General features: G+C 45.9%; 1 long non-coding RNA gene across 2 annotated transcripts in view; it reads left to right on the top strand.

Moving 5' to 3' along the window:
• Nucleotides 1-2,274: 2,274 nt before the first annotated feature.
• The window catches only part of LOC122463572, a 102,966-nt gene continuing 86,768 nt past the window's right edge, over nucleotides 2,275-18,472 (top strand). For both annotated transcript variants that reach the window (XR_006287051.1, XR_006287050.1), the window contains exon 1: nucleotides 2,275-2,432. This is a non-coding gene — a long non-coding RNA (uncharacterized LOC122463572). The remainder of the gene's footprint in view (nucleotides 2,433-18,472) is intronic.

Genomic DNA, 18,472 nt, shown 5'->3' with positions numbered 1-18,472 from the left:
AGGTGTCTCGCATCCCTGCCATGTAGTCAGAGAGATTCCCCTCCAAGCACAGGTCTGGTATTCGCCATCCAGCCCCTCTCTTTGTATAGATGTCTAACTATAACCAGAGGCTCCCACAGAGTCAAACAGAGACTCAGACTCCTGCTGAGGCACCTCTCTGTTCTTTATGGTCTCATTCAAATTAAAGTCACTCCATCCCTCAGGGGTAGGGATTCGTTCAGACACTTTTGGGGCTGCTAAGTGATTGTTTAAACCTTTGGAACAAGGGTCCAAGTTGGGACATTCTTGATGCCAACAGACAGTTATGGTTAGTTCTTCGGAGCCTGGGCATGGTGGCTGGGGAACATCTCCCAAAAGGGGCAGGTGGAGCCGCAAGGTGTCAGGTATCCATGTCCCTGCCAATAAATTAGAGTGAAGCAGCTCAGCAAAAGGAGAATACAAGCACACTCAGCAAACACAAGTGCCTTTGCAAATCTATAGCCTGAGAAGCTGAAGGAGACTCAGGATTATAATAAGGCAGCTTCTCACCACTGAGAGAGTGAACAGGAGACAGAGCCCAAGACAGTGTGAATGCCTCCATGAAAGCAAGAGGCAAAGCGTGGCCCTTCTGTTCAATCCATGGCTGTCTACTGCCACTGCCAACAAGCAGGCCAGTTAGCGTCAGTGGTGATGGGGACATGTGTCTGCTAGGAACTAGAGTGCCATCACCTTGCCCTTTTAACACACCCCACCCAGCAGCTATGTGTTACCCCCCGGTAACATTCCAACCACTGTGACCAAACTGGGGCATATTAGAAAGGCTCTGTAGCCATTAAACAATATCCAGTCTCCCTCCACATAGTCCTGGGGCCTTCAAATTCCTTCAGGAAGGGGATGTCTATTTTTTCTTGATAAGTCACCCATGATATGGAACATTAAGGGACTAATGATTGTGTGACTCTTTTTTACCAATCCTTGGCCCCTGGGCTGTAGACGTTGAGAAGTTTCTAAACTCTCAGCACGTGGGATGTTTTTTGTTGCTAAAGTAGAGGCCGTTCTTTGTCTGCCAGATTTGCTGTTGCCTGTTTCCCTGCTAGACACAGCCTGATAGATGGTTGCTGGCAATACCAGCGTACCAGATAGACAGCGCATAGCACACATAGGGGGAGCTATTTCTCAGCCTTCCACCAGGCAGGCAATCTACTTGCATGGTTGCCCAAATCTGAGCAAGGCTGTTGACTCATCTCTAATTATATTAACCTTAATTTCCCCTTCAGATCTCCTCTATAGATTTCCATACTAACTAGGAGAGTTCTTCACTCAGACAAATGCATCAGTCTGACTCTTCACTGGGGCTGTTATTATCTGCATTTATTCATTTTCTATTGAAATGTTCCAACTGAATGAGTGTCTACAAAGAAACCATCTTGTTCCTTTTGATCCCAAAGCTCAGCGGAAAGCGGCCAGTGTTAGAATGATGGTACCAGTGCATCCAGGCAACTGGAAGAGAGCAATGCCAGGATAGCAAGAGCAGAACAGTTGGATCCTTGTGCTGCGGGTAAAGTTCTCCAAACCTGAAGACATTCTTAGCTCGGAGCAAAAGAGCTTGGATTAAAGATGGATCCCTCAGGTCCTGGGTCCACTGGAGACAAGTAAGCAGTGCCCGTCTCTCCGTGCATTTCTTTATGGAGAATGGAAACAACTGGGTGTGATGCTTGTATATTAAGGAGGGTTTGAGTAATTCATTTTCATCCCTTGGTGGATGTTTACCCCATACTTGCCCTGAAAGGGTTAATCTAGGCTAAGAAGGTGGCCAATTAACTGGACAGGCCACATCTGAGGGGAATCAGGTGGATTACCTAATCCCCTGACTGAATAATGAGGGAGCCCAGCTGAGGAAGAAGGAGCTGGGCTGAGTTTATAAAGGCAGGAAGCTGATAGCAGAGGGGGCAGCTGGGAAACAGGCTGCAGTCATTGCCTAGGAGGCGAAGGGAGGTGTGTTTCAGATTACTGAGGCAAGTAGCCTACAGTTACTCCCTGTTGGGGAGGGAGTTGTGGGGTGGCAAACCCAGAGAAGGAGGGAGGGCCAGAAGGTTAGGAAAGGCTCAAGGAAAAGGCAGCAAGATTTAGAGGGGGAAGACCTTGACTGCTGACTAGAGGGTCCCTGAGGTGGAACCCAGAGCAGCGTGTGGGCCTGGGTTCCTATACCAGTCCCTGGAGAAGCGGCACTGGTTGGGCTGTGAATGGGAAGATTGCCTGAGTCTGGTTGTTAGAAAAGGCTTTGATCCCCTGCAGTGGGTGAAACTTGTCTAGTGAGGTGGCTGGAGGGCCAAGGCATAAAGAACCCCCAGAGTCACCACAGAGTGAGACCAGGAGCAGGCGTGCAGTAAGCAGAAGAAAGGGGCCTGGAAGAAGCTACTCCCCAGAGCAGCCAGGAGGAGGTGTCCCTAGCGGTAAGTGCACACCATGACAATCCCCAGTACTGAATTGTGTGTAGCCCTGCTGGGGCTCTCCTTGGCCCTGTCTACACTAGGGGTCCTAAGGCTGCTAACAGCTGGGTCTGATGCCCCCCTTTTTGGAAAGTTGGGAACTCAGTGGCTCCCCTGGGGTTTTTGAGCCATGCTGATTAAATATTTCTGAACGAAATTACAGAGCATTGCATTGAAGAGGACAAAGATAGCCAAACCTCTCTTCTCCCCCCTCCCCCACCCCCCGACACACATACACTAAGGCAAGCAACATAGCTAGCACCAGTGGATGTGAATTCAGCTATAACAAGGCTGGAAAGTGTTTGGGGAAATGCCCTGTTGTACGTGGGGCTGGGAGTCCCAAGAGCCTGCAAAGAATCATGCTCTGGTTTCTATACATTGCAATTGAGTTCCTGCACCAGATATGAGTTTACAGCATGCAATCTATCTCCAGACTGCCCAGTCATTATTTTTGGAGGCTTTACATATCGGGTAACCTTCCCTGGATCATAAACCTAGGTGGAAACGTGGGGTGCCTAGAGGAGTTCCACTAGGCAATAAAAACTCCCCACTCTATTTACCTATCTGCCTACATGTTTGTAGGGCCTGTGAAAGAATGCAGGGCAAGACCAGCTGAGCCACCACCCTGGTCACTGCAACTCCAGTTAGTTGCTTGGGAATAAACCTGATGATGGCAGCCAAACCTAACTGCTAGAGTGGGGATGGCTGGAGAGAGCTACAATGCTAATTAACCCATTCCAGGAAGTGGTAAAAGCACAAGGAAGTACCAAGGGCAGGGTGCTGCAGGGGAGAGTACCAGACTCTAAAGTCCCAAAACACATCTTGGAGGACGAGGTCTCCTACCTCTTCTATCCTTGACTTAGGAAGCCGAGGGTGGTCTCTGCTGTTATAAACACTGTGTTGCATAACATGGTAAAGGTGGTCGGGGAACACTGTAAAAAAAACCCACATGTGGTTTTTACAATCAGAGAGAGTTTACAAGAGACCTGTGTCCACAGGCGAAGCTAGGGTAGATTACAGGCCCCCGGCACATAATGACTGTACTTATGGGGGCGGGATAGCTTAGTGGTTTGAGCATTGGCCTGTTAAACCCAGGGTTGTGAGTTCAATCCTTGAGGGGGCATTTAGGGATCTGGGGCAAAAATGGGGGATTGGTCCTGCTTGGGGGTTGGACTAGATGACCTCCTGAGGTCCCTTCCAACCCAGATATTCTATGATTAATGTGTTTATCCTCATGATAGGTGTTTCTCTTACCCCCGTTGCATTGATGGGGGGAACTGAAGCACTGAGAGGCAATGGTCCTGATCCAAAGCCCATTAGAGTCTGTGCCAAAACTCCTATGGACTGAACAGGCTTTAAATCAGGCCCTAAAACCCAAGCATTAATGAATTTATCCCCAGAAGGGAGGGAAGTATCACTAACCCCATTGTGCAGAGGGATTAGGTGACTTGTACCAGGTCACACAGCAGAGCTAAGAACTGAACTTGGAATCTCCCAAATTCTAGTCCAATGCCAGACTCTTACTGTCACCCCTCAGTGCGTCTCCACTCTCTCTCCTAATGCCTTTCCTCTGCCTGTCCTCTCCCTAAATAAGAGTGTGTTGGGTCTTTGGTGGTTTTTAGTCGATTGTTTGTTTCTTTATGGAGCAGGCTTTATGAAACATAGATATATATTCATCCGGCGTCTGTAGAAACCTCTAAAATGGGACATTAAATTATAGCGCAGAGCTTTCAGTTCCATTTAGTGCACAGATGAGACCTAGGAAATAACAGCTTTTTCTTTAAGGAGCACCTAGGATCCACATCCATTTTCATCTGCATAGACAGGGAACAACAAGAAAAAAACGTTATTTGTGTGGAGATAGTTGTAAATTGAATGTGTCTCCTGCATTTTTATACCAGGTACCCCAATGAGCCTGTTTCTCTTGCATTCTGAATGTCTCCAGCAGCTTCTGCTTGGGCAGCTTTGCTCCCTGTTGTGCATAGTATTGAGGGGCAGTGTTGTCTCTGTACATGGTGGCTGGAGTAGTCTTGGAGTAGGGGCATAGCTAGCTGGGGAAATCATCTGAAAGGAAGAGAGGATAAATTGTTTCTCTTTGCTCCGGCACAGAAACAGCAGTAGCACCTGCAAGTCTTCAGATGAGGGAGTGGGGAAAGCTCCCTCTTTGCTGTGGGTGAAATGGAATAGATCATTGCAAACATTTCCAGGCTTTTACTGAGCGGCTATCAATTTTAATATAATCCCCTTTCCTAAAGATCATTGGGGACATAATCCTGTTCACGTATTGCTACATCTCCTGCAGATCAGCTAGCATACATGCCCCCTTTGGTGGACCTGTGGTTAGAGCACAGGACTGAAAGGCAGGAGATCTGAGAGTTAATCTCAGCCCTGCCACTGTCTGTCTTCCGGTCAAGTCATGTCCCTGCTCTGTGCCTCAGTTTCCCCACTTGTAAATGGGGATAACCATACCTGTCCTGTGTGCCTGTTGTGAAGTTGAGTGAATGTATGGTTGCAAAGTGCTTTGAGCTCCTTGGATGTGCTCTAGAAGTGCCAGTGAGGAGTGGGTGGAGGTTTTCAGGTTTGGCAGCTCAAGACTACATTAAAGCTAAGAAATATATCCATCCTTCCATGTTTTCTTCCAGTGAGCTGATAATCCACAGAGAGGTTTTGTCTTTGCACCATGGTTGGTGCATGGGTGTGACATGATCAAAAGGGCCTCGCTGGCCAATCAGAATGTGGCCTTGTGCACTCGGTGTCTTCTAGCTGAATTCTGATATCAGTTGGTGACCACTACAGTCATCCGCTAACAGCGTGTATTCCTGCAGGGAGGCACGCTCACAACTGCTGCACCAAAAGCACTGCTCTCAAAGGGTGAAATACACCCTTGGGAAGAGAGTCACCACTAGGACTGTGCATCACCTGCCACTCACGGAGGGCCTCAATCGTGTGTCAGAGGACTTACATGGTGGATAGCATTTTTTCTGCATGGGCAAATTTCATCCTGAAGGTGCCTGGCCAGGGGATGGATAGGTAAATGAATGGATCTAACACGTTCCAGACAGTACAGGGCAGCAATACACACGCATGTGCTCACACATGCAAACGTGCACACATTGCAAACTCAGAGGCTGCAAGATCCCTGATGCAGAAGGCATGCTACTTCCGACTTCACCACTTCTCCTCCTCCCCCTTCTCCTGCCTGATGCCCCCTTTGAGTCCTTGGTGCTCCTTTCTATTTGCCAGTCTCATATTTTTATTAGCCCCTAATCTTTTCCTTGAGCTGCAGTGTAATCTTCTCCAAATTTGGTTGTTATCGTAATGGACATTGACTTATTCTATTTCCAGCATACATCAGCACACTTAGAACAGCAATCTCTTTAAATGTGCAAAAATCTCCTGCTCCGGAACCTAATCATGAATAATAGGTAACAATTTACAAGTTGCAGTGATAGTGAGTTATGATGCTTAGAATACAGAGCAGCTGCAGTTAAGCCAGATAAAGCTGAGGAAGAGAGTCAGGGTCTCTATTTTTAAGATTTTGTTTTCTTTTTAGAAACAAACTCTGATCAAACGCATACGTCCCTGGGAACTTGGATTACCCTTCTCCTTGTCTTCCTAGCTATGGTGTTTAATGTGCCTCTAATCTGTTTATCAGGATGATTTTATATTAATAGAGAAATGTTTAACGGCAGGAGTCACAAGGATTTACCACGGGGTTGTTTAGTGTCTGGCATCAACATTACAAAACATGAGCCCTGGCATAGAGAGGTGGGCGGAGGAACAAAGGAGGGTAGCACAGCTGTGGGCAGCTGGATAGCTGGGAGCTTCATGAACAGCCTCCTTGTTGCATGGAGGGTCTCTAGAATCAGGGATGTAGCAGGGCGTACTGGAGCTACTGTATGGCTTAGAGATAAGGCTGTAACAAGCAGGCCATGTGGCAGGCAGCAGACTTAGGTTAATCCTGAGCGAAGAGCTTGAACCTCCTGCACATATTGGAGGCAAAACTGCCAGGGGATCTTGCACAGTGATATGGAGGGCAGTGTGCACGAGCATGCCCCTCCTTACACAAGGGCCAGTTACAAATGAGTTCCTTTGGCAGGTTTTTACAGCAGCTCTTAACAATCGCAGCCCCTGTGCTCAGGGCACCTCTCCTTCCTCCCACCCCAAGTTGGACGGTGGTGGGACCTTGGCCCTGGGACCAGCCACTCCACACTAGCCCACAGTGCGTGGCCAGTAAAGAATGAAGCAGGCTGTGCTCTGGGGCAACCTAAGGGGTGGCCGGCCCCAGGGCTCAGCTGTGCCTTCGGGAGCTGCTTTAATGCAGGCAGAAAAGTTGCAAAGGATTGATGCTTGTTTGGCTGTAGCCTGGTCTGTCTCAGCTGGGATCAGTGTAGAAACTCAACTTCCTGGAGCAGGGACTGGGTCTCCCTGGAGAATCCCTTTTGTATCATGGGTGTTGCTGCATCACCAGTCCCCAAGTGAGGCACTCGCTCTCAGCTGGGCATTTATCACAGGCTGATGTAGAAGCTTATTCGCTAACATTTCACACTCCTGCTTTGTACGCTGCTTGGCAGGCCAGCTGTGGTGTGTGTCACCCTCGTCCTCGGAGCCGCCTTCTCCCTCTTGCAGAATGGGAGCGTGAGCTTCCCTGAGGAGAGGGAGGGATACCCAGATCACCCCTAAGGAGCGCTCTCAAGAACTAGCCCAAGGCCAGGCTTCACTTATGCAGTTAAGGCTCTGAATAGCAAAATGCCCAGTGACTGCAACAGGAATAAACTCAAATCTCTACACTGCATATTCCCTAGAGAAGGGCAGAATGCCATTGCTCGTGTGATACCGCTGGGCTGCTGCTTGCGCCTTCATGTTCCTCATCCTCCTCTTCTCCGGGCCAGATAACTCCCTACATTCCTCTCTCCTGCCTGCCCACTGAGGGTTTCCATACCAATGGCATGTCTGCTGGGCCATATTATTCCTGGAGAGATTTCTCAGAGCTCAGTTGATCTAAGCCAAGCAGCTCTGATGGATGGCATCAGCGTAATGGGGGTCCCTAATAGTGCTGCTGCTTTGTACCAATGTATCAAGGTCTGATTTAAGTTCCATGAGCATTCACAGCTACGCAGGAAACAAACTCATCTTGGAGTCGAATGTATGTTAATAAATGCACATATTTGCAATTAGGCTGTTACCCGAGTCCTAGCGAAATTTGGCAGATGCTAAAAACAAAACTGTTGGTCCTGTTGATTTAATTCAGAAGATTGCTGGGGGGAGTGTTTCTTTGAATAATTAGGGTCAGTACTGGAGCTGGTGATTTGAAGACTGTGTGTTTATGGACCACATGACACTCTTCTCTCTGGTCAGTATTTATTGCTTCGGCAGGGGAAAGAAATTAAAGGAATTTTGACGAAATTAACCTAACTGCAAATCCAATGGAAAGATTCTCTTTGACCCTTGCAATTTACAGGTGAGGGCGGATTTTTCCATTGGATCAGTTGAGTTACACTGGCATGAAACCAGTGTAAAGCACTCTAAAACTGACATGTAGAATCTTAAGAGCTTAATTAAATACATGGAACTTCTTAAATAAATAAATACATAGTGTTTTTGAAAGTACAACAGGTTTACAAATCCTTGCCAGGGAAATATCAGACAAATCAATCAACAGCCAGCTTTTGTTTAGGAAATATACAGTAATGTAATCATCAGAGCTATCTATTTAAGAGGGTGTTATATGACCGTACTAGTGTGTCTACACCTATGACATATGATTTCTAATTGTTTTATTGAACTGAGTGAACTGATTACACATTTAACAAATCTGGCATGTCTATCAAAAGTTAATATTAAAGGACAGGTGTGCTGGGTTTTGCAGGTGGCATACATATACTTCTACATATTTCATAGTATCCTTCCAGCTGCTGTTCAGAAGGATAAAAATATGAAGGGATTATTTTTATGATGATTGAATATTAAGATATTTATATATTGTGGCTCCTAAAAGTTCTGAAGAGATCAGGGCCCACAAAAAGGCAACAATTTAGGGGTTGTGCATATGTCAGGGAAATGTACCAGAGTTATTTGTGGTGATAACAAGATCCATTTTGCACCATTGTAGTGTCAGCATTTAAGGTTTGCACCAGGGTATATGGCTAGTTATGTTGGCGTACAGTTCCCTGATCCAACCTGGAGTATGTATATGACAGATCACAACTGGTGGGCAAAACAAATGGGTTAGGAGTTGGACAAGTGTCTCAGCACCATGCATGTGACTCATGGAACCCAGGTTCCTTATTTGGGCAGGTTTCCCTGTCAGGGAGCATTGAGCAGGTTTTGTGGTTGGCTCAAGTGGTCTTATTACCACCTATTAATTTCCTAGCTGGTTCCAGTATTCATCTACCTAGGCACTTAGTCAAGCAGAGACCAGTAGAATAGGAGACAAAGGATGTTTTAGCTGTTTGCTCAATTAAATCTCTTTTCCCTTTTGTTCTCTTTGATGGCATCTCTCTAACTTACTAGCTCAGACCTGTTTTCTTCATGCCACTGGGATCTCTGCAGATCTGCAATAAGTTGGTATTGCTGTCATAATTTAACACTATCATAATGGCACTGGAAATGGGTCTCGGGACTGCCACTTGAAACCAGGAGGAGGTTCTTATGCAGCCTTGAGTTGAGCCTTTTGAGTGCAACACCAGATCTCCCTTCACTGTAAGGGGTATTTCTGTTGAGGAAATAGTTATAAAACAGTGAAGGCTAAATATAAAATAACCAGACTCTGCTTATTTGCTCCTGAAGCAACAAGCCATTTTGATGAATGCCATGGAACCTCTTAACTTTGCAATGACCCAGATCTCCGTCGGCTACCTTTGGAGAAAAGAGTTTCTACCCACTGCTCACCGTTGTTCTGATCCCAAAGCCCAGTGTAGTCAATGGAAAGACTCACATTGACTTCAGTGGGCTTTGGATTAAGCCCCACTATGGGTCAGGGAGTCTCATCTGTAGCCCTTTCAAAAGCACAGCATAATTTAAATGGATCCCTCCCCTCTGCTGAATTTATTAGCAATAGGAATGTCACAGGGTGCTGGCCCTAGAGTAGCACAAATTGTCGTTGCTGTGTTTGTAATAGCTAATAGGTATCCGGAGGAATGTTATGCTGTCAAAATACCCCTGTGGGTATTAGTGGGATCCAGGACTAAATTCTCCCCTTGGCTGCTCTGGCACAAATCTGGAGTAATTCCACCTGTATAAATGAGCAAAATGTTGTCCCGGATAGCTAGAGCAGGGGAGAGACCCATGAAATCTCAGTCCAAGTCCCTTACACAGAGTCCAATACTTGTTTGTCACTAGTGCCCCGTGAAGTTGCTTAATGCTTGTAAAGCACTTTGTGATCCTCAGAGGAGGGCCAGAGGAATTAACTGCAGTTATTCTAGTCGATCTGGGCCTGTGTTCTTCGCACATTCACATCTCCCAGTGGGAAATTTGAATGCCCATGGAAGGTACGAGCAGGCTGATTTTGTAGGGAGCATCTGAGTGCACTCTTCAGAACATCACAAGGGAAGTGAAAATCTAGCCCATAGACTGCAGTTGCTGTGCAGCATGTGGCTGCTTCACATCTCTGGGTGCCAAAGACCATCCCACAGCTGTTAGCAAACATTTCTCTTCTCCAAATACCAACAAAGCCTGAACCACATTAAAGGGCTTAAAAATTTTTAATAACCGAGAGATGCACAGAGCCCTGAATATTTTGCAAGATTGGGGGGTAACTATGCTCCAAAATCTGTTTTGGATTATCAGATTTTTTCTTTAAATGTACAGTATCTTTTAGCTTAATATTTTTACACTTAAAATGCTTTCTATTTCCTGCTTTCCTGGAAAACACAAAAGTGTTGTTAAACTGTGCCAGCTCTGACAGTCAGATAGTATGGCTAGGAGACATCTCATTTAAGCACTGAAAAATTAAAGCCTCTTTAATCATCCCCTATGGTTAAGGGCTGAGGCCTTCTCTGTCCTGGGTTTGTGGCACCTTTTGATAAGCTTTCTTGAACTCTTTCCCCCTAGATTTTCTTTCCATAGAACCTTAACTACCAGTTCTCAGTTTGTCAAATGCTGTTGATTTTTTTTTGAAGTCCATTGTCCTCTCACTTCTTTCCTAAGAATCATGAAATCTATCATATTGGCTTCTATTTGAGTGCCAATAGCTTTCACCTCAAGGGCTGGTATTAATTGGACAGTTTGGCTAATATTAACCTTTCAGTCAAAACATAGCATATTGTTGATTTGATATATTTAATTTTATTAGAAACCATGACCTGGGTCAGGCAGTCAGTCATCGGGGACCTGTTCAGTCTTGGGACTGCATTGAGAGCTTTTTTTTTTTTGCATTTGGACGATAATTTTTAGTGTGCTTGCTCTATTTGCATAGGGCTGAATTGAAGTGTTTGTCCTTTTGTCTGTGAACAGGAAACAGAACAATCAAATGTGCTGCAATGGTGTTTGTAGCAGGGAGTTTAGTTACTGATGTTGAGAAAAGAGAGCTGCAGGGGTGAGCGTGTATGCATGCGCACGCAGGGATGTGTGTCTTGAGGGAAAACAAAACAATGGCAAAGAAGCCATTGATCCCTTGTGACCGCTTCCCTATCCTCAGTTTCCCCCCTAGAGGGTCATGTTGAAATTAACCACCAGCCTATAGCTTCATTACCTTTATGGTAAATCATCTTATCCCTCTCGCATGAATAACTGCCTACAGTGTCTCTTCCCCCCCACCCCTTAGGCTTTACGCCGTTTCTAGGAGGCAAAAGTAAGTTGCATTTTTCTCGTCTTGTTTTTGTGGGGATGATGGGACCATCTATCACACTGTTGCATTCCCCACTCCATTCAGTGTTTCAAAGGAATTCTGTCTCTGGGTTTAGTCAAACAGAGGCAACTTATCGCAAACAATATACAAACGTAAGAAAAAACTGCCCCTAGGAAGCAAACAACCCCCTTTAAGCAAGAGCTGGGCCAACACTGGGTTTGCCAAGTGTGAGGAAAAGGAAGTTTTCAGAAACACTTCTGCTGAACAAATCTCTCAACTGGAAGCTGTGGAGAAATGGAGACAGAATCCGTTCCTAGGCCTGGGAGTGACACCCAAGTGATCTGATAACTGGAGTAAATAAGATGGGGATCTGTGAGAGCTGGTGCCTTAGGATAGTTTTGGATACAAGCAAGAGGCAAATGTGAGGACTTCCATATATGACTAGTGACTTTTGTATGGATTAGTTTGGGGAGGGTCAACTTTGGGGACACCTTAAAGGGGCCTGATTCTTGAGTCCTGAGCACCTGAAGTCTGAAAATTAGACCCCTTTAAGGTGTCTCAAATTGGGTCCCCAAAATCACTACAAGTTGAGCCAGTAACATGTTTTCCATTGCCCCTTTTTCTGCCCACATGTTGCAGGACAAATATAACTCCTTTTGGTCACTTGCATGGCAATTACCTCAACTCGGAGGTCATGAACAGGTATCACGGGCTCACGACCACCCTTTTCTTCACGCCTAGAAGGAAGAGGGGTCCTGGAACTTCTTTATGTTGTAATATAACAGCTGCTATATGGGTTGATACGCTGGGGGCGTCTGGAGTTAAAACCATGAGCTGCTAAAGCTCCATAGCGGAGTTGGTAGCAGCAGGATTCGGAGGGGACACTAACATACACTCACCAGTGGATCATGGTGACATGGGATCGCGGTCTAGAAACGCGGGAGAGTCGCTGACCAAAGCCCATCTCCTGATTTTTACATGGAACCCAGGGGTAGATCTCAAATTAAACATTTGCCTCACTTTTAATTGATTTCAAGGCTGAATATTGCAGATGAATCATTTTCCACAAATCTAGCCCCATTGTTATGCAGGTGAAAATGGCATTTTAGGCACGATTAGCAATTTTTTGTTGCCCTCTATAGGGGACCTAAGTGTTTATTTCTGAGGGGGAAAAAATCCATATGTAATTTCTCAGACTTGAACGTAATCACTTCCAATTTCTCATGCTAACAACAAAGAATTTCCCTATGCTGAATTTCTCACTCAAATAACATATTCTGTCCCATTGGGCTAGTTTAGTCCTTTTAATTTCCCAAGCACAATAAACTGATAAGTATTAATAATACCTAGCACAAAGGGAACAAGAACAGACTGGTTATTACAATTCTGTGATAATAACCATTTCCCTCTGTTAAAGGGGACAGAAAATGGAGAGAATTTAATTTCTTTCTAACAAAAGATTAAAAATACTCAGGACCGATTAGATCGACTGGTTGAGAGAAGAGGGGTGAAGCCATTGAAAAAGTATCTCCCTGCCTGTGCTGAGATAATGTCATAGAAACTCCTGGGAAAGAGCGAATGGCCCAGCCTTTGAATGGCACAAGAGAATGTTGCTATTCCAGGTGCTGTTCCACAAGGGGAAATTCTGATAAACGGAGGAATCAAAGCAGAAAGGAACACTTGGGAAACTCACTCAGAGACAGCTCTCTGTTCAGAAGAGTCAATGCTGGTGATGTCAGCATTGACATTGATTATGGATATTTTTTTTTAAGGCCAAAAGGGCCTTAAAGGGTCATCTAATCTGACTCTTTATAACTCAAGCCATTTAATTTCACCCCAGTGACTCCTGCCTCAAGCCCATAACTTCTGTTTGAACTACCTCACATCTCTTAGAAACAAACCCAGACTCCCGTTAAAGAGCCCTTAGGAAGGTATTCCATTAAAAGGATGTGCCTTATTTCTAGTTTGAATTGGTCCCAGCCACTGGATCCTGATGTGCCTTTGTCAGCTGGGTTGTAGAGCCCTCCCACTACCAGAAATCGGCTCCCGCTGTGGGTGTTTGCGCATTGTGAGCACATTGCCTCTTAACCTTGTTTGACAACCTAAATAGATTGAGCTTCTTAAGCTGATATCATGGGCCAAATTTGTTGACAGTGATGGCATCTCTCCAGGGATGAATGAGTGATAGGGGACTCCCCGGTATGGCAGAGAAGTGGCAGAACTGGGGGATATTCTCCAAAATCATGGAACAGAGGTGGCAGGAGCCAATACGATAGAGGACTCCTCCTCTGTACAGTGGGTCTGGCCTGACTTGTTCATTATATCAAAGGGAATGGTAGAAGAACAAAGGGGGGGAAGAGAACAAGCCCAAGGAAAGGTACAATGGAAGCTGGCAATAAGAACGGCCATACTGAGTCAGACCAAAGGTCCATCTAGCCCAGAGTCTGCCTTCCAACAGTGGCTGATGTCAGGTGCTTCAGAGGGAATGAGCAGGTAATGAAGAACCTAAAGGGATGATGAGCTGACCGTTTAGTCCCAGACCAAATGCAGCCCTGGCAAAAGCAGGTGAATTAGATTCACGATCAGAGATGAACAAGAGATGACTGCTATCCAGGCCACTGCCTGGGGTGCAGAGAGAAATCAAATGCCAGAGGAGCAACTGGAGACATGCAGGGACTGCTGAGGGTGTGTTGAATGCAGGGGAATCCTACCCATCCTAAAGGGCTACCAACGCCCCTGAGTCTCCTGCTCTTCCCCAAACCTCACAGCTTAAATCTGCTGTTTGTCTCTTTAGCTCCAGCCTTTGCCTGCAAACAGTCAGCTACAGCGGGGCCGGAAATGGATTGCCAATCCCATGAGCTTTCGAGATTGTACCCCATTGGGGTGGGAAAAAGTGTCAAAGTCGAAATCTCAAACTTCTAAAACCAATAAGCAAAGAAGAATTTCAAATGGGTAACTGAAATTATTTGTATGGATAATTTTGAAACATTTTGCTTTGATTGTGACCATTTTTAATCTTAAACTTTTTTCATATAAATTAACTGAAAATGAAGCTTTTCATTTAGAAAACATCAAAATGAGAGGTTGCAATAATTTCAAACCTTTTCTTTCACGTGTTTTTTGGTTTTTTTTAATTGAGAGATTTGTTGACACAGATCCTCTTCCACTAATGGTTTTGTTTTCGATGAATTGGCGTTTTCTGACCATTCCTACCCAGCTCTACAGTCCCCTAAGGAAAATCAGCCCCAAATGCATGGCTCCCCGCAGCTGTCCTTCTGTCCGCTCTCTGCTGCCAGTAGGCAGCCAGATGTCTTGCTGTGACACTCAGACATGAACCCAGCCAACAAAATTAGATCAATTCAGATAGATCCATTTAAAGGCGATTAAGGGTTCCTCAGTGCATCATTAAGGGTATAATATCTAGCAGTTTGCTTCTGGAGAAGGCAGCAGTAGGCACTACGCTCCAAGGTGGGAAGTAATACTCAAGCTGGGTTTCCATAGTTTGTCTATGGCATGTGATTTCCTAGCCTTGCACGTTTTTTTTAAATTGCATATAAAATAAGTGCTGCGCTTTCAGTTCATGTGTTTGGTTTGTATATCAGCTGACGGAAGGGGGCTTCTCAGGTACCAGTGCCTTGAGAGCTAATGAATTGTGCTTTCATGTGGAGTAGACATGTCCCTGGCCAAAGTCTCCCCTCCATCCGGCGGTCATGCATTGTGCACCAGCTGGCTGCTACCCTCCAGCCCAAGGTGGTCACGTTTCCTAATGCTGTATTTGTCTAAGGTGCTGGATCGAAAGCCTGTTGAAGTTCATGGGAATCTTACCGCTGTCTTCAGCGGGCTGTGATTCAGGCCCCTGGTTTGCAAAGAGCTTTGGGATCCTTCATAATGGAAGGTGCTACATAAAGGTAGTGTCCTTCTTACGCTAATCAGCGAGACTGCAAGTGTCTAGATTGCCTTTCACTGGGAAAACTACTTCCCTGCCCCTTGCAAGGCAAGAGCCTTTGTCTACTGATGAGTGACAAAATGTCTGTATTCGGGCTGAGCTAAAAGATGGAGAGGAGAGTGTGAGTTGCCTCCAGCTCCACCTGCTTGAGCTCATGGTGTAATTTCAGGCACAGCAGCACATTCTATCCTTAGAGCAGCGTTCGTGGTAGGCACTCTTTCAGGCTGAGTTCAAAGCCTGTGTTTCAGAGAGAGAGTCTCTATACTTGAGCTAAGCAGGGCTCAGCAGGGATGCAGCTATCTCAAAAGCCCAAAGCAAGTGCTGCATTTTTTTACTTAATTCCCCACTGCGTTGCTCCAGTGTTCTGATGGCATAACTTAACTGAAAACAGTGCGGCATTAAGATGCAGTGGTGGAGCAAGCCCCATCCCTTTAATCTGAAAGCCTGATTCAGCTGTCGCTCACCCAGGTTTTAGATTCGTGTAACTGCCTTGATTTCAGTGGAGTTACTCCAGATTTACAGGAATGTAAGTGCTTGTCTACACTAGATGTTGCTCTTTGGAATATGTATTGTGGTATAAGCTCCCAGGTGGGCGCTCTTATTCCACATGGCGAGCTATTCCAGAATAGCCATTTTGGTAAACTTGCAAGTGTAGACAAGCTCCTAGTGGGCCCAGAATCAGGGTTCTGATGCCTTTCGCTTGAACGTCCTGTCTCCTGGCTGGAACACCATTGCGGACAGCCCTTTGGAAAGGGGCTAGCACCTTGCAGGTACTACTGAACACAAACATGTAATAAAAATTAATAACCCCCCAGTAAGAAGTGTCATTAAGTGTAGAATATTGTTGCTCTCCTTTTGGAAAACCTGGGAAAGCTGAAGAATCCTCTCCCAACCCCCTACAAGCTGCCAGCATCCTAATAACCAAGGTTGAATGTGTCCTTGGCTCCACTAGCCCTTCTGGCTCGGCGATGTAATATGCTCCCATGTTAAGGCACCGGTTCAGTTCAGAACCCGTGAAGGACTCATCATTCTGAGAACTCCAGGTCTCAAGGTAATTCTGTCAACCTGCGTTCCCAGTGCAAGGGGTGAGGAGGAAAATGGAAGTGGGGGTTCAAGAGGAAACGTGTAGGTAGGGCTGGAACCCTAAAGACCAGTCGCTCTGACACCTCTCTCTCAGTTCAGGGCAGCCACACCTGACGTTCCCCTTGACGGTTCAGCAAGGGCACCTGCTCTCATCCTTCCAGTTCTCCCCAGCTGTTGCCTCTCTTGGGCAGAGAGACAGATCTCTGTCCCTTCTGACCAGGGTATTTCCGGGCTGTGCTGTTCCCTGCCTGTGCTATGCATCTCCCAGCCAAGGCAGTCTGCCTAAACAGACCTGCTTGCTTTCTCTTCAGCGCCTGAGCAGAGCAATGGCTGCAACTATAAGTTACTCCAGAGTTTTCTAAGCAAGCCTACTTGCTTCTGAAGGTGCGAAGCACTATAGAGGGAACATATTACAAACAAGAGAAGAGCCTACATGCATGCTAATAAGCTTACCAGAGACCACACCTGCCCTAGGGTTTTCCTTGTGGTTACAAGTTGATCACCGCTTCAGCGCAGAACAAGCACACAATCGGATGAGGCCTCAGTAGGCCAAGTCCTTCCAACCCTACTCTAAGGAGTGGGTCCCTTGTTAAACCAGAAGTCCTGGCTGTTTGCTGGATCAGGATGAGGGTCCTGAGTCAGCCTAAACTCAGGCTTTTAATCCAAAAGTCTCTTTGCCTGTGGGTCTCTGGAGAATCCAGTTGGGACTACTGGTATATGCATATCTCCTGGGGGTAGCTTCGAAGGTTGGTAATGGAGGAAGTTCATTAGCATCCACCTCTCCCTACTAGAGAAGGTGCATACAATGCCACAACACACACACAATTGCATTTCTAATACAATGTACCCCAGATGGGTCTGCCTTCATTCAGTAAGGCGTATCTGATGCCAGAAAGTTTGTTCAGGAAACTACAGGATATTGTCAACCTGTCACAATGTCTGTAGAAACTCAGTTTCCAGATAGAAAAGTTGTGAGCGATTGAGCTGGAAGCTGGTGGTGTGGCTGTGCACAGCATTGAGAGGGAGAGGTTGGCTTTGGAGTTAAGGCACTGAACGGGGAGTTGAGAGACTGGGTACAGTTTCTCTGGCTCTGCCACAGGCTTTGTGTGACCTTGGGCAAGTAAAGGGGGGCTAAGAAGCCTTCCTTTCTCCCACCCTTTGTCTTGCATACTTAAACTATAGATTCTCTGGCGCAGGCACGGTCTCTTATTGCGTATCTATATGGCTCCTAGCACAGTGGGGCCCTGATCTTGGCTCGTTTTCCGAGGCGCTACCATTATAACTACAGTGCCGCTGATGTGTGGTAGATAACTCCATTTAGCCAAAATACTACTGGCTGGCTTCTGGTGGGGGTAGGGAACCTGTCTGCAAAGGCTGGTGGATCACGGGAGGCAGACGTTTGTCTGGAAAATATATAGCAAAGGGACACTTGTGCAGAGCTGGCCTATATTTTTGAGCCCAACTTCTCCTGGGGTTTTCAAAGTCAGTGTTTAATATCAAGTGCCCGTGATCAAGAGTGTTAATGCAGCTCAGAAGAGCTCTCTGCAGCCTCTCATAATGTCTAGCAATGGCTTCTGTGAAAAGCACTCTAGGAATAGCGTGAGCTGAACTGCATGAGTGATGCCTGGGGGCCAATATAACAAAAGCGTTCCTGGCATTACAATTCAGGGAGATGGGTCTGGTGCTCAAAATGGTGTTCTAATGCTATGAAGTATGAGCCAGCAGAATTCCTTTGGGAATAAGCTAGGCATATCCTCCTCGTCTGTGCTGACATAAGGCCCCTGCTAGCAGCCAAGTGTCACAGTTCAAAATCAGGATGATGCAGCTCAGGAGGCAAAGTTGTTAAATAGCCAAAGAAAATGTCTGCATTTTTGCTGTCTCCAGCTCATTTATCCAGAGCAACCAGGGAGCTGGGCACATTTACACAGTTGGGTTTTAATGCTTTTGAAAGGAATCATAACCAGTTAAATACCAAGAGTATTAATGCTCTAAACATGCTGGAATATAAATATAGCAGGAAATAAAAATCCAGTCGGTCTCTGGTATTATGGAGTTTAGGGAGAGTTGAAGCTTCCTTTGAACAAACAAGCTCTAAACAGTTGCTTGTTTTCACAGCACATTTGGGAGAGATTAAAACATATATATATAATGGTACCTAAAGGGACAGATCTTCAGCTGGTGTAAATG

The sequence above is a fragment of the Chelonia mydas genome, chromosome 22, assembly GCF_015237465.2.
Source record: "Chelonia mydas isolate rCheMyd1 chromosome 22, rCheMyd1.pri.v2, whole genome shotgun sequence".
Lineage (NCBI taxonomy): Eukaryota > Metazoa > Chordata > Testudines > Cheloniidae > Chelonia > Chelonia mydas.
Note: the sequence above shows the minus strand (reverse complement) of the source record. Positions and strands in the feature narration are given on the sequence as shown.